General features: G+C 43.9%; 1 protein-coding gene across 1 annotated transcript in view; it reads left to right on the top strand.

The window, feature by feature from the left end:
- The window catches only part of DROSHA (drosha ribonuclease III), a 649,328-nt gene that overhangs the window by 504,832 nt on the left and 128,842 nt on the right, over nt 1-15,654 (top strand). The window lies entirely within an intron of this gene.

The raw sequence follows: 15,654 nt of genomic DNA, 5'->3' as shown, positions 1-15,654 counted from the left end.
TAAGGCCTCATTCATATGAGCATGCAATTATGTGCATTCAAAGGACATTTCCAAACATAAATAAAATGTGTAATGATTTTAAATGGTATAATGCACACAGTATGTTTAATTGCATTCAGTCACATTTCCTTGGTTTACACCTATGCGTTTTTTTAGTGCATTTTTTTATTTTTTTTATACATACTACAGTCCATTTGCATGGTTTCCTATGGATCCAGTTCACATCTATGCATTTCTAGCCGGTCCTTTTTTTGGAAAAGGTCAGGGACATTTTTTCCGCACCAGATTGCGCTTTGCGTATAATAGACTTACACATTTTTTAATGCGTTCAGGGTACCTAATCAGTCCCTAGACGCACAGATTTTTTTTTCTTCTAATGCTAGGTTCGCATTCATGCAGGTTGCAGCTGATGCGCTTTTCTGGCGTATTTTGCAGTGCATTTTAAACACGCGTTTTTATGCTTTTTGTTTTTGCTAATAGGAAAGTATGACCATTATGGTCATGGAGTGCGACTTTGATGCAACTTTACACTCTCTGACACTCAAGTAGCATCAAAGTAGTGCTGGAACCTTTGTGTCCAACATTGCAGGTTAGGGTTAGGGTTAAGCATTAGGGTTGGCGGTAATTGTTACGGTTAGAACACTAACCTTAACCCTAATGATTACTGCTAACCCTAACATTTAACCCTATCCCTTAACCCTAACATTTAACCCTATCCCTTAACCCTAACATTTAACCTTATCCCTTAACCGTAACATTTAACCCTAACCATTGCCCTTAACCCTAACATTTAACCCTAGCCCTTAACCCTAACATTTAACCCTTGCCCTTAACCCTAACATTTAACCCTTGCCCTTAACCCTAACATTTAACCCTAGCCCTTAACCCTAACATTTAACCCTTGTCCTTACCCTAACCCTAGCATTTAACCCTAACATTCAACCCTAGCCCTTAACCCTAGCCCTTACCCTAACATTTATCCCTAGCTCTTAACCCTAACCCTTCCTCTGGATCAACTGCGGGTATAGGATTGTGTATATGGGATTGTATGGTTGGGTTTTCATTACTGTTTTTTTTTTTTTTTTTATTGGTTGTGTCAGATGGACTTGTGTCTTTTTTCAACCTGACTAGCTATGTAACTCTAGCCTTTAACCATAACATTTAGCCCTAGCCCTTAACCCTAACATTTAACCCTAGTCCTTAACCGTAACATTTAACCCTAGCCCTTAACCCTAACATTTAACCCTAGTCCTTAACCCTAACATTTAACCCTAGCCCTTAACCCTAACATGCAACTTTGGACACACAAAGGTTTCTGCGTGACTTTGATAGGACTTGAGTGCCAAAGAATGTAAAGTCACATCATAGTCGCACTACATGAAAAGAACTGTCCTACTTTCCTGTTAGCCAAAAAAAGGAAATCGCAAAATGCATCAAAAACACGTGTCTAAATCGCACCCAAAATGCTCTGAAAAACACATCAGTCGTAACATGCATAGATGAGAACCTAGCATTAAAAGAAAAAAAAAATCTGTGAGCCTAGGGACCTATTAGATACTCTGAAGGCATCCAAACATGTGTAAACACATATACATTTAAACGCAGGAGAACTTGATCTGGGAAGTATATATAGTTGGTTTATACTTGTCGGATCAATTTCCCCTGCGTTTAAATAAAACAAATGCAGGATTCCCGGGTGAACGAGGACTTAGTGGTCATCTTGGCTAGATGAATGACCAATAAATCACACTGGAATCTCTTTTACATCTATTCCATGAGAAAACTTGAAATTTTTCTGGTTCATGTTATGAAACGATAAAAACCATGGGACGCAAGGGTGCTGAATGTAACAAATGACGTTTTGAAGCAAGTAGATGAGTCTGTTTGATGTTTACAACTTTCTTGTTATGCAAGTGAGTGGGATAGAATAAAAAGCACTTTGAATACTGGCTTTTGCTTCCACAACAAAGTCCACAGTAGGTCCTTGATCTCAGAAAACCCTCTATGATGTCATATGCCATAGAAACTTGTTGAAAAGAGAACTAGGGAATTTGAAATCAAAGGCTAAGAGCAGACTGGGCTAGAAAATGATATACAGGGGGACTAAGTCTTGTATGACTTGGTAGATACAGATAAGACCCTTGCCTTAAAGCTCAACTCCAGTGACAAAAAAAAAGATGCAATTTGCAGCTATTTATTGGCTAAAAATAAAATCATTTTTATTTTTAAACACAACCAGAATAACTACTTAAATGTTTCCAGCTATCAGCCTTTTCTAATCCCGTGTACAGCAGAACACAGACTAGGAGATAGCGAAAGTCAATATTTTTGGATAATTGGGCTCTGCAGCAAAGCACAATAATGCACATGTATAGTTTGAACAGGGCACAGAGAAAACAATTGTTTTCTCTGTGTTCTTCTGTTGAGCCTGCATTTATCATTGCTGACCAAAAAACACATCTAGTGTGACGAGTTTTAAGTCTCACAATGGGATTAAAATACCTTTAGCAGCAGTGGCGGCTGGTGCTCAAAATTTTTGGGGGGGGCGCAAAAAGAAAAATGTAATAGGTATTGCTTCGCGTCAAAAAACGCAGTAAAAAATTGCGTGACTTTGAAGTCATGGTACAGGCATAGCACAGGTGATGGTATAGGCATGGCACAGGTGATGGTACAGGCATGGCACAGGTGATGATACAGGCATGGCACAGGCATGGCACAGGTGATGGTACAGGCATGGCACAGGTGATGGTATAGGCATGGCACAGATATGGTATAGGCATGGCACAGGTCATGGTACAGGAGATGGTATATGCCCCCTTTCAATGCAGTGACCAGCATACATGCCCCCTTCAATGCAGAGTTCAGCGTGCGTGCCCCCTTCAATGCAATGAACATTGTGCTGTGCCCCCTTCAATGCAATGAACACTGTGCTATGCCCCCTTAAATGCAATAAACACTGTGCTGTGCCCCCACAATGCAGAGTTCAGCGTGCATGCCCCCTTCAATGGAACTGTGCTGTGCCCCCTTCAATGCAATGAACAATGTGCTGTGCCCCCTTCAATGCAATAAACACTGTGCTGTGCCCCCTTCAATGCAATGAACACTGTGCTATGCCCCCTTCAATGCAATGAACACTGTGCTGTGCCCCAACAATGCAGAGTTCAGCGTGCATGCCCCCTTCAATGCAATAAACACTGTGCTGTGCCCCCTTCAATGCAATAAACACTGTGCTGTGCCCCCTTCAATGCAATAAACACTGTGCTGTGCCCCCTTCAATGCAATGAACACTGTGCTGTGCCCCCTTCAATGCAATAAACACTGTTCTGTGCCCCCTTCAATGCAATAAACACTGTGCTGTGCCCCCTTCAATGCAATAAACACTGTGCTGTGCCCCCTTCAATGCAATAAACACTGTGATGTGCCCCCTTCAATGCAATAAACACTGTGCTGTGCCCCCTTCAATGCAATGAACACTGTGCTGTGCCCCCTTCAATGCAATAAACACTGTTCTGTGCCCCCTTCAATGCAATGAACACTGTGCTATGCCCCCTTCAATGCAATAAACACTGTGCTGTGCCCCCTTCAATGCAATAAACACTGTGCTGTGCCCCCCTCAATGCAATAAACACTGTGCTGTGCCCCCTTCAATGCAATGAACACTGTGCTATGCCCCCTTCAATGCAATAAACACTGTGCTGTGCCCCCTTCAATACAATAAACACTGTGCTGTGCCCCCTTCAATGCAATGAACACTGTGCTGTGCCCCCACAATGCAATGAACACTGTGCTGTGCCCCCTTCAATGCAATGTACACTGTGCTATGCCCCCTTAAATGCAATAAACACTGTGCTGTGCCCCCACAATGCAGAGTTCAGCGTGCATGCCCACTTCAATGCAACTGTGCTGTGCCCCCTTCAATGCAATGAACAATGTGCTGTGCCCCCTTCAATGCAATAAACACTGTGCTGTGCCCCCTTCAATGCAATGAACACTGTGCTATGCCCCCTTCAATGCAATGAACACTGTGCTGTGCCCCAACAATGCAGAGTTCAGCGTGCATGCCCCCTTCAATGCAATAAACACTGTGCTGTGCCCCCTTCAATGCAATAAACACTGTGCTGTGCCCCCTTCAATGCAATAAACACTGTGCTGTGCCCCCTTCAATGCAATGAACACTGTGCTGTGCCCCCTTCAATGCAATAAACACTGTGCTGTGCCCCCTTCAATGCAATAAACACTGTTCTGTGCCCCCTTCAATGCAATAAACACTGTGCTGTGCCCCCTTCAATGCAATAAACACTGTGCTGTGCCCCCTTCAATGCAATAAACACTGTGATGTGCCCCCTTCAATGCAATAAACACTGTGCTGTGCCCCCTTCAATGCAATGAACACTGTGCTGTGCCCCCTTCAATGCAATAAACACTGTGCTGTGCCCCCTTCAATGCAATGAACACTGTGCTGTGCCCCCTTCAATGCAATAAACACTGTTCTGTGCCCCCTTCAATGCAATAAACACTGTGCTGTGCCCCCTTCAATGCAATAAACACTGTGCTGTGCCCCCTTCAATGCAATAAACACTGTGATGTGCCCCCTTCAATGCAATAAACACTGTGCTGTGCCCCCTTCAATGCAATGAACACTGTGCTGTGCCCCCTTCAATGCAATAAACACTGTTCTGTGCCCCCTTCAATGCAATGAACACTGTGCTATGCCCCCTTCAATGCAATAAACACTGTGCTGTGCCCCCTTCAATGCAATAAACACTGTGCTGTGCCCCCCTCAATGCAATAAACACTGTGCTGTGCCCCCTTCAATGCAATGAACACTGTGCTATGCCCCCTTCAATGCAATAAACACTGTGCTGTGCCCCCTTCAATACAATAAACACTGTGCTGTGCCCCCTTCAATGCAATGAACACTGTGCTGTGCCCCCACAATGCAATGAACACTGTGCTGTGCCCCCTTCAATGCAATAAACACTGTGCTGTGCCCCCTTCAATGCAATAAACACTGTGCCCCCTTCAATGCAATGAACTCTGTGCTGTGCCCCAACAATGCAGAGTTCAGCGTGCATGCCCCCTTCAATGCAACTGTGCTGTGCCCCTTTCAATGCAATGAACACTGTGCTGTGCCCCCACAATGCAGAGTTCAGCGTGCATGCCCCCTTCAATGCAACTGTGCTGTGCCCCCTTCAATGCAATAAACACTGTGCAGAGTTCAGCGTGCGTGCCCCCTTCAATGCAACGGTTCCGTGCCCCCATCAATGCAGAGTTCAGCGTGCGAGCCCCTTTCAATGCAGAGCGCCACAGCATTGTCCCCAATCACTGCAGAGCACCACAGCATTGTCCCCAATCACTGCAGAGCGCCACAGCATTGTCCCCAATCACTGCAGAGCGCCACAGCATTGTCCCCAATGATTGCAGAGTGCGCCACAGCATTGTACCCCAATGATTGCAGAGTGCCACAGCATTGTACCCCAATGATTGCAGAGCGCCACAGCATTGTACCCCAATCACTGCAGAGTGCCACAGCATTGTACCCCAATGATTGCAGAGCGCCACAGCATTGTCCCCAATGATTGCAGAGCGCCACAGCATTGTCCCCCAATGATTGCAGAGCGCCACAGCATTGTCCCCCAATGATTGCAGAGCGCCACAGCATTGTCCCCCAATGATTGCAGAGCGCCACAGCATTGTCCCCCAATGATTGCAGAGTGCCCACAGCATTGTACCCCAATGGTTGCAGAGCGCCACAGCATTGTCCCCCAATGGTTGCAGAGCGCCACAGCATTGTCCCCCAATGATTGCAGAGCGCCACAGCATTGTCCCCCAATGATTGCACAGTGGCCACAGCATTGTCCCCAAATGATGGCAGAGCGCCACAGCATTGTCCCCCAATGATTGCAGAGCGCCACAACATTGTCCCCCAATGATTGCAGAGCGCCACAGCATTGTCCCCCAATAATTGCAGAGTGCCACAGCATTGTTCCCCAATGATTGCAGAGTGCCACAGCATTGTACCCCAATGATTGCAGAGTGGCCACAGCATTGTCCCCCAATGATTGCAGAGCGCCACAGCATTGTCCCCCAATGATTGCAGAGCGCCACAGCATTGTCCCCCAATGATTGCAGAGCACCACAGCATTGTCCCCCAATGATTGCAGAGCGCCACAGCATTGTCCCCCAATGATTGCAGAGCGCCACAGCATTGTCCCCCAATTATTGCAGAGTGCCACAGCATTGTCCCCCAATTATTGCAGAGTGCCACAGCATTGTCCCCCAATTATTGCAGAGCGCCACAGCATTGTCCCCCAATGATTGCAGAGTGCCAAAGCATTGTCCCCCAATGATTGCAGAGCACCACAGCATTGTCCCCCAATGATTGCAGAGCGCCACAGCATTGTCCCCCAATGATTGCAGAGCGCCACAGCTTTGTCCCCCAATGATTGCAGAGTGCCAGCATTGTCCCCCAATGATTGCAGAGTGCCAGCATTGTCCCCCAATGATTGCAGAGTGCCAGCATTGTCCCCCAATGATTGCAGAGTGCCAGCATTGTCCCCCAATGATTGCAGAGTGCCAGCATTGTCCCCCAATGATTGCAGAGCGCCACAGCTTTGTCCCCCAATGATTGCAGAGTGCCAGCATTGTCCCCCAATGATTGCAGAGTGCCAGCATTGTCCCCCAATGATTGCAGAATGCCAGCATTGTACCCCAATGATTGCAGAGTGCCAGCATTGTCCCCCAATGATTGCAGAGCGCCAGCATTGTACCCCAATTATTGCAGAGTGCCCACAGCATTGTACCCCAATCGATGCAGAGACCAGCGTGCGTGCTCCCTTCAAACTTACCTGGCGGCGGGGCGGCTCAGCTTCTTCCTCCTCTTCTGCGGCGGGTCCTTCTCCCTCGTCTCTGCGGCGGGAACCGGCGGACGGCCTCTCCTTTTCTCTGAGCGGTGGTGACGGTGAGTGACTGACGCACGCACCGGCACCGCCCCCATTGCGACGTCAGCGATATCCTGGATGATGATTGGTCCAGGCTGTAGACTGGACCAATCACAGCCAGGATATCAGAAAGTGGGGGTGTCCAATTGCAAAGACTTGCGCCCAGGTTACCCCCCTACCCCCCCAGAAGGCAGCCAATCGGCGCCTCTTCTGGGACGTAACCCTAGCCACCAGTTCCTTCAGGCGAGGCCGGCGAACCCAATTTTTTTTTTTGTACAACTTTATTTGTTCGTTTTGTTTTCTTTTTTTTTTTTCTTTTTTTTAGGGGTAGTGGGCGGTGCCCTGGCGCCCCCTATGCACGGGCCGCCACTGTTTAGCAGGTAAAAAATATATTTACTGTTTTAAAAGTGTATTTAGCTGCTTGCCTGGAGCTCAGCTTTAAAGTGAACCTTTCCTTTGCCCATCAAGACCAAAGTGTCTTGTTCACTTAGTTGATATCTCCCACGGCTGCTTATACTTACCTTTCCTGACACAAGGATAAAGACTTTTTCTACCCCATTGTAGACAGTCCTGCATATCTGAGTTGCCAAGCATCAGCATTGTCACACAGGAAGCAAGGGACTGAGTCACACGCTAGCCCATACCTGGAAAGCCCAATTACAGTGGGTATAGATAAGAATCACCCCCCTTTAAAACAATCATATTTTGTTGCTTTGCAGCCTAAAATAAAGAAAGAGACAGTTTTGTTTTATCCAGCTGTATTTACTCTTATAAACTTTTATAACATCGAAGTGAAAGATATAACACCAACATGTCAGAAAAAAAGTAAAAAAAATCAAAAACAGAATCATGGAATGTTTTGTTGAACCACCTTTTGCTTTAATTACAGCCTTTAGTCTGTTGGAATATGTCTCAACTAAATTTGCACATCTAGACTTTGCAATATTTGCCCATTCTTCTTTGCAGAACTGCTCAAGTTCAGTTAAGTTTGATGATGACTGTGGACTGCAGTTAAGTCATTCCACAGATTTTGAATGCGGTTTGTCTGGGCTCTGCCTAGGCTATGCAAGGACATTCACCTTTTTCTCCTTCAACTACTATGCTGTAATTTTTGCTGTGTCCTTTGGGTCATTGTCAATGTTAGAAGGTAAACTTTCTTCCCATTGACTACTTTCTGGCAGAGGGCAGCAGATTTTCTTCAATAATTTAACAGTGTTTTGCGCTATCTATTTTTCCTTCTATCCTGACAAGGGTTCCAATCCCTGCTGCAGAGAAACATCCTCATAAACAGGATATTACCACCTCCATGCTTTACTGTAGGAATGGTGTTATTTGGATGGTAAGCTGTATTGGATTTCCGCCAGACATATCGTGTGGCGTTAAGGCAGAGTAATTAAATTTTAGTCTCACCTGACCACAAACCTTTTTCCATGTGGCCCCAGAACCTTTAAGGTGCAATTTCGCAAAGCCCACATTTGTGGCGAATTTGTGATATTGTTGTCATATGCACACATTGACCACTCTTTGTCACAAATTCCTGCAACTGCTTCAGAGTTGCTGTCGGCCTCTTGGTAGCCTCTCTGACTAGTTTCCTCCTGGCCTTTTCATCCAGTTTGGAGTGACGTCCTGATCCAGGAAGGGTCTGTGTTGTACCAAATACCTTCTACTTCTTAATATTATACTTCATTGTTCTTCTAGGCATTGATGAAGACTTTTGCATTTTCACAACTTTATCCCAGAGATCTTTTGATAGTGTCTTGCCACCCATAGTTGATTGTCTACATTTATTGCACTACCAGGAACTGAAATGCTCCAGGAAAGCTCTTTTCATACTGAGCTAATCAAAATGACCACAACTGAAAGTCAAATGGCTTTATGTGCCATTGAGAAGGAGATTAGCTACACCTGATTGAGTTAAGTCATTTTTAGGAGGGAGTGGTCCAATTTCCAACTTAGTGATTCTGTTTTTGAATTTTTTTTTCCTGACATGTTGGAGTTATATCTTTCACTTGGATGTCATAGGTTGTGCAAGTTGAATAAGTACAGCTGGATAAAACAAAAACGGTGTCTGTCTTCATTTCAGGCTGTGAAGCAACAAAATGTGATTATTTTAAAGGGGGTTATTCTTTTCTATACGCAGTGTATGTCACTTTCTATTTTGGGGGAAGAGCACCAGGGAAAGTGACAACAAGGTAAGTAGAAGAAGATGTGCATGAAGATAACAAATGGAACCTGTTGTTTTGGTCTTCATGGGCAAACACCGGTTACATTTAAAGTCCTGTACAGTGAAAACCCATGCTTTGGTGTTATTTAAAAAAAAAAAAAAAACAGGCATTCTGCCACATTTTTTTGAAAATGTTATTCCCTTTTCTATAGCTTCTTTTCTGGAGATATAATTAACCTACTGTTAGGATATATGGTAGAATCCAATGCCCTTTTCTATACCTTCAATTGGTAAGAATTTTGTCACAGAGCACCACAAAACAAAAACTGAAAAGTTTTATATGAATATATTTAGTGATTCTTGTGAATTTAGATTTGTACCTTGTCCAACACATGAATTTAATATTTAGGTAAAAGCACTAATTTTGCTTTTCTCCAGAAGGGGGGGGGGGGGTGGATCTGGTTAGACAGACCCTGTGCAAAAGCAAGAAAAAAGTTAAAGCTGGATTAACACTTGTCTATTCTGGTGTGAGAATTTCTAATGTTGTGGACCTGATTTTAGCTGGTGTTACAGTGGTTGTAACCCTAAAAAAAAAAAAAAATATATGTTTCCTCATAGCAGGTTAAACAGCACAGTGCTTGTACTGTCTAACCTGTCCCTCTCTAAGCTTTTAAAAAAAACTGGCTGATCCTGCCAGTTTCTGTGTCCTCCTGTGTGTGCTGAGCAGGGTAATCATGGCTGCTGAGGCCTGATTACTGTGGTCAGGTTACGTGCCTCCGTCATCTGCTGTTCTGTGTGAGCGTTTTGTACATTAAATATTTATGACCCCTGCATTCCATTTTTGTTTAAGAAATATTTTTTTTTCTTGTTCACCGAAGGTCATAGGAAATTTTAAAACTTCAGGTTATGCTGCCACTTACAGAAGGATTGGGCACTGGCAAACAAACTATAGAACAGTCCAGGGTAAAACCCCATCTGCTACTGTCATATCTCTACACTTTTTGTTGGTGTTCTAGGAAAATGTATGTCTTTAATTCAACTTGTCTGTTGTAAAGACTAACCTGTGTTTTTCTAGAATCTGGAGGTTTTCTTTTCATTTGAAAACTATCCAGCACACTCATCCTCGTCCTGGCTGTTGGAACGCACTGCATCTAGACCCCCTCCAGATTTGATGTTGTGGGGCTAGCCTGGAAATGAACTTTGGGTACTGAGTTTATTGTAACATACTGTATCCAGACTCCTATAGACTGGAAGTTGTGGGGCTAGCCTGGAAGTGAACTTTGGAGTTCTGTGAAGGACGCTCTCCAGACTTTGTTCTGATAAAAATAGCCACAGAGCACTTTACAGGTCCAGAACCAGTGTCATTGCCTCTGCTTTTCCTCTGTCTCTAAAGACTTGCATAGTGAGTAGGTTGGTTAAGCCGAGTGCTAGAAGCTCCCTTATTTTTTTTGGTTGCTTGGTTCCTTTATTTCCTATTTCCTGCTGACTTTTCCATGGAAGAGGTAAACGCTAAGACTGAGAGTTATGCACCCTCTTTTCCACAATAAAGCATCCAGAAAGCATCTGCCTGCTGCTAATTCTGTTGCAAAAATCCATTTGTATTGTTGATCTGTTTCTACTGCCTGCCTATGGTGACTTTTGTCACTTCTGGCCATCCAACCCTTCAGTCAGTAACTCTCATTTGCTACCAGCTGTTTGGCTTTTGTAAGTACTTGAGGCTTTGCCTTTTACCCTAAGCCTCTACCTTGCCTGACTTCTTTGCAACTGAAACTTGTCTGATTCTAGATAAAGGGGATTGGTGGGAGGTTGAGGCTCAACAGGGACAGTCCCGCGGTACTGGCATGACCCAGCTTACGTTCTGCTAATGGGTTGAGCACCGCTTGCGGCACACCTACTGATGGTGTCATTGTTTGCAGCCTAGAGTCAAGTTGTTCTCTACTCTTAGAGACTCTCTCCTCTTCAGAGTCATCCTTTTTTTGAGTGTAGCTGGATCCTTTCCTCTTTCAGCTAAGGTTTTTACAATGGGCATGCATGACTTTGTAACCCAAATTACACAGTTATTTGCTGACTCTGATGGCAGGGGCCGTACTGTATGTTTAGAGTTCTGCTTTATGACTTCCCTTATTCCTTAGTGGATGAGAAGAAAAAAAAAAAAGTTTTTTTTTGTTCTCACCATTAATTTCTTTTCTTGTGGAGTACATTGAGGGGCATAATCGTTCTGACAGTACTGCTGTGCTAGAAAACTGGTAGTGGGAGGGATTATATCATCTGCCAGCACACAGATTTTTTTGTCTCCAATCCTCCTGTAGGTTGAAGTATAACCCAATGGCTTAAGACTTTGGGTGTTCAATGGAATGAATTAAAAAAAAAAAGGATTTTACGATGAGTACAAAAATATATTTTCCTTTGTGTGGACAGCCAATGCCCCTAACAGGCATACACATGTGGTCACCCCTTTTTTCATTATCTTATCTCTGTAAATATTGGTCACAAACTCAGTCTTGCTCTTTTAATCAATTTTTGAATTAAAAGTGAGCCTGTGCTAACCTGTACTATACTCATGCAATGCAAACCAGCATGTACACTATAATGTCACCTCTCCCCACCTGCACATACATATCTTCTGCCTCCCCATTGTTCCATTCAGCCGTCAGAACCAAAAAAGGAAGCCCTTGTACACTCCAGTCGCTGTAGTCTACATTGACACAGGGATGCTGACCTTTCTCCTACTGTTTGTGACAGCACTAGGGTAATCAACAAGCACCTTTGCCATTTTCTGAGAGATAGGAAGTAAGTCAAATATCTTAAATTACCCAGCAGTACCTGGTAATTTTATTCCCTCCTGGTGGCTGAACAGAGCATCAGAAGAATACATATTGCGAGGGCTGGAAACAATAAATGGTATTTGTCTAGTTGTCATGCTCATCCACTAACCTGGCTGCTTTGAATCATTGACCTGGAAAAAGCATATAGAGGTGGCATCAGAGCTGCTCATCTGCTTACTTGTTCAGACTCAATAACTCAGGAAGTACTGAAGCCAGAAGGTCAGTTGGACAGCTAGGCAATGGGCATTTTCAGATCAGGAATGGCATCCTCTTAATTTCTTTCATGGCAGGGTTCTTTTGGTCGACTCTATTTAGAGGGCAATGCAACTCAATTTAATAGAACATCATTTTTTATTTTATTTTTTTATAGGCTCGAGTAGATTTCTTAAATCATTGTGAAGATGTTGCATACAAGCAGCTGATAATATGCAGTTATTGTTACTGATAGTCATCTCTTGGGAAGAACCACACAGAGCATGGCTTGCCTTAATCTCTGGCTCTATTTCTTTGTTTTACACAGCTTTTTTGAGATTTTGTCAGTTGTGGATGAATCTGTGTGTTTTATGTTTTTTACACTTTCTTGTATTAAAGGATTTCATGAAAAGTCATTCATATTGAACAATGCTCGAAGTGCGCTATAACTGTGGCTTCGCTTATAGGAATGAGATAACTTTAGAACAATGCTAGGTGTTATAAATTTTGACATACACTTTCATATTTCAACCTTCGCTCTGGTTAGTGTAGATTTGAAGAGTTTCATTATGGTTTGAAATATGCTGACACATATTTTAGCTGTACCGAACTTTCTCAAGAGAGAATATCCTGATTAAAATTCAGATTGATAGCTCACTCTCCTAATATTAGCAGAAGAGTAATAATATGGCATTTGATGTAGTGAACTTTACGTAGCAAACAAAAAGCATCTGCACACATGCATTAGACAGCCGTCAATTACAGTGTTTAACTCACCATCTACACACCTTCCCAGTGCTGCACACGTCTTTAGTCCACAATGACAGCTGCTCATTATAGGTTACAGTATTGACAAGTGTTTTTGCCTTCCCCTTCAAAAGGTCAAATTGCAAATTCACAAAAGAGAAAAAAATGCACATAGCTTTCTAAAGTATGTTAATTCAATAAAAGTGAGCCTGAATCTTGCAGCATCATACGCTTTCACATTTTTTTTGACTTACAAGGCTTGTATTTTACTTCATCGCCAATAAATATGACAAAAGTGCACTAATGTCCATAGGATTTTAGCTTCTGTAAGACATTAAGTGCCGGTTCACATTATAGCAATGTCAGACATCGCATGTGATTCACACCGCACTGCTGTGCAAATCACATGCGATGTCTGTGCGATGCAAATTCAGCCATACAGATTGTATGGCTGAATTTGCATCATATTTGGCCAAAGTCTTGCAGGAGCCTTTTTTTGGCCTGCACCAGAATCGGATCGCATGGGTGTTCACACCTTTGCGATTCGATTCCTCTCCGAATTGACAGTTAACACCGCGATATGCAAACTAATCTGGGGGTGTCATTAACTTTGTATTGACACTCCCTGCAGGGAGATGCAGGAACTGGCAGAGGATTCGCAGGGTTCCCGCATCGCACCAATGTAAACCGGCACTGAAGCGCAAGTCAAGGCTATTATTTTTTATTTGTATTAGGGATGCAGTGGTGACAATACAATGAAATATCAGCAATCCCACAACTTCTCTGCTATCACAGCTCTTAGTGTGCATTGGAGGCATAACCCTTCAACATCAAAACTTTTCTGATAAACAGCTTAGTAACTCAAGAACGGAGGCAAATTGGTAGACTGAGGCAGATTGTGCATGACCAGAAAACTTTTTCAGACAGAAAGAAGCAAACAAACAAACCGCCCATGTCTACAGATTGGCCTGGGAACTAAGTTTGCGTGTGCACATACTGTACATCTACTGTACATCAGCTGTTTTGCTTAAAAAAATGTGCTGCTGCATAATCTAAAAAAAATGGTGGTAGGGCTGACAGATTTGTTTCTTAATGTAATATTACTTTCTATCTAGCTTGTCCAAGTTTAAAGCCAGCCAATAAGAAGTCCCCATGCTATGCCTTAAACATTCATTCACTACAGCTCAGGGCTATGCCTTATACATTCGTGCACTAGAGCTCAGGAATATGTCTTACACATTTAGGCACTACAGCTCAGGACCATACCTTACACATTCAGGCACTAAAGCTCGGAACTATGCCTTACACATTTGTGCACTAGAGCTAAGGACTATGCCTTATACATTCATGCATTAGAGCTCAGGGCTGTACCTTACACATTCAGGCACTACAAATCAGGGGGCTATGCCTTACACGTTCACGCACTACAGCTCAGGGCTATGCCTTACACATTCATGCACTACAGCTCAGGGCTATGCCTTACATATTCATGCACTACAGCTCAGGGCTGTGCCTTACATATTAATGCACTACAGCTCAGGGCTGTGCCTTACGCATTCAGGCACTAGAGCTCAGGACTATGCCTTATATATTAAGGCCCTAGAGCTCATGACTATGCCTTACACATTCATGCACTATAGAGCTCAGAATTATACCTTACTCATTTATGCACTACAGCTCAGGGTGGTGCCTTACACATTCATGCACTAGAGCTCAGGATTATACCTTACACATTTATGCACTAGAGCTCAGGACTATGCCTTTCACATTCAGGCACTAGAGCTCAGGACTATGCCTTCCACATTCAGGCACTAGAGCTCAGGACTATGCCTTCAACATTCGAGCACTAGAGCTCAGGACTATGCTTTTCACATTCAGGCACTAGAGCTCAGGACTATGCCTTTCACACTCAGGCACTAGAGCTCAAGACTATGCCTTTCACATTCAGGCACTAGAGCTCAGGTCTATGCCTTTCACATTCTGGCACTAGAGCTCAGGACTATGCCTTCCACTTTCGGGCACTAGAGCTCAAGACTATGCCTTTCACATTCGGGCACTAGAGCTCAGGACTGTGCCTTCCAAATTCGGGCACTAGAATTCAGGTCTATGCCTTTCACATTCATGCACTAGAGCTTAGGACTATGCCTTACACATTTGTGCACTAGAGCTAAGGACTCTGACTTATACATTCATGCACTAGAGATCAGGGCTGTGCCTTACACATTCAGGCACTTCAAAGTAGGGGGCTATGCCTTGCACATTCTTGCACTAGAACTCAGGACTATGCCTTACACATTTGTGCACTAGAGCTCAGGGCTGTGCCTTACATATTCATGCACTAGAGCTCAGGGCAATGCCTTGCACATTCAGGCACAAGAGCTCACAACTATGCCTTACACATTTAGGCACAAGAGCTCACAACCATGCCTTAAACATTCAGGCACTAGAGCTCAGGGTGATGCCTTACACATTCAGGCACTAGAGCTCACGACTATGCCCTACACATTCATGTACTAGAGCTCAGGGCTATGCCTTACACATGCATGCACTGGAGCTCAGGACTATACCTTACACATTCATGCACAAGAGCTCAGGACTATACCTTACACATTCAGGTACTCAAGCTCAGGACTATACCTTACACATTCATGCATTAGAGCTCAGGACCATGCCTTACTCATCCAGCAAACAAGAGGAATCTCACTACTCATTTCATAGCAGCATGCATTGGCAATGAGGCTTTATCTGAAAAGCTGATTCTGAGGTTTGATGGAAGCAAGGGGGT

Source organism: Pelophylax lessonae (assembly GCF_965119305.1).
Source record: "Pelophylax lessonae genome assembly, chromosome: 5".
Taxonomy (NCBI): Eukaryota; Metazoa; Chordata; class Amphibia; order Anura; family Ranidae; genus Pelophylax; species Pelophylax lessonae.
This window is presented reverse-complemented; position numbering and strand designations above follow the sequence as displayed.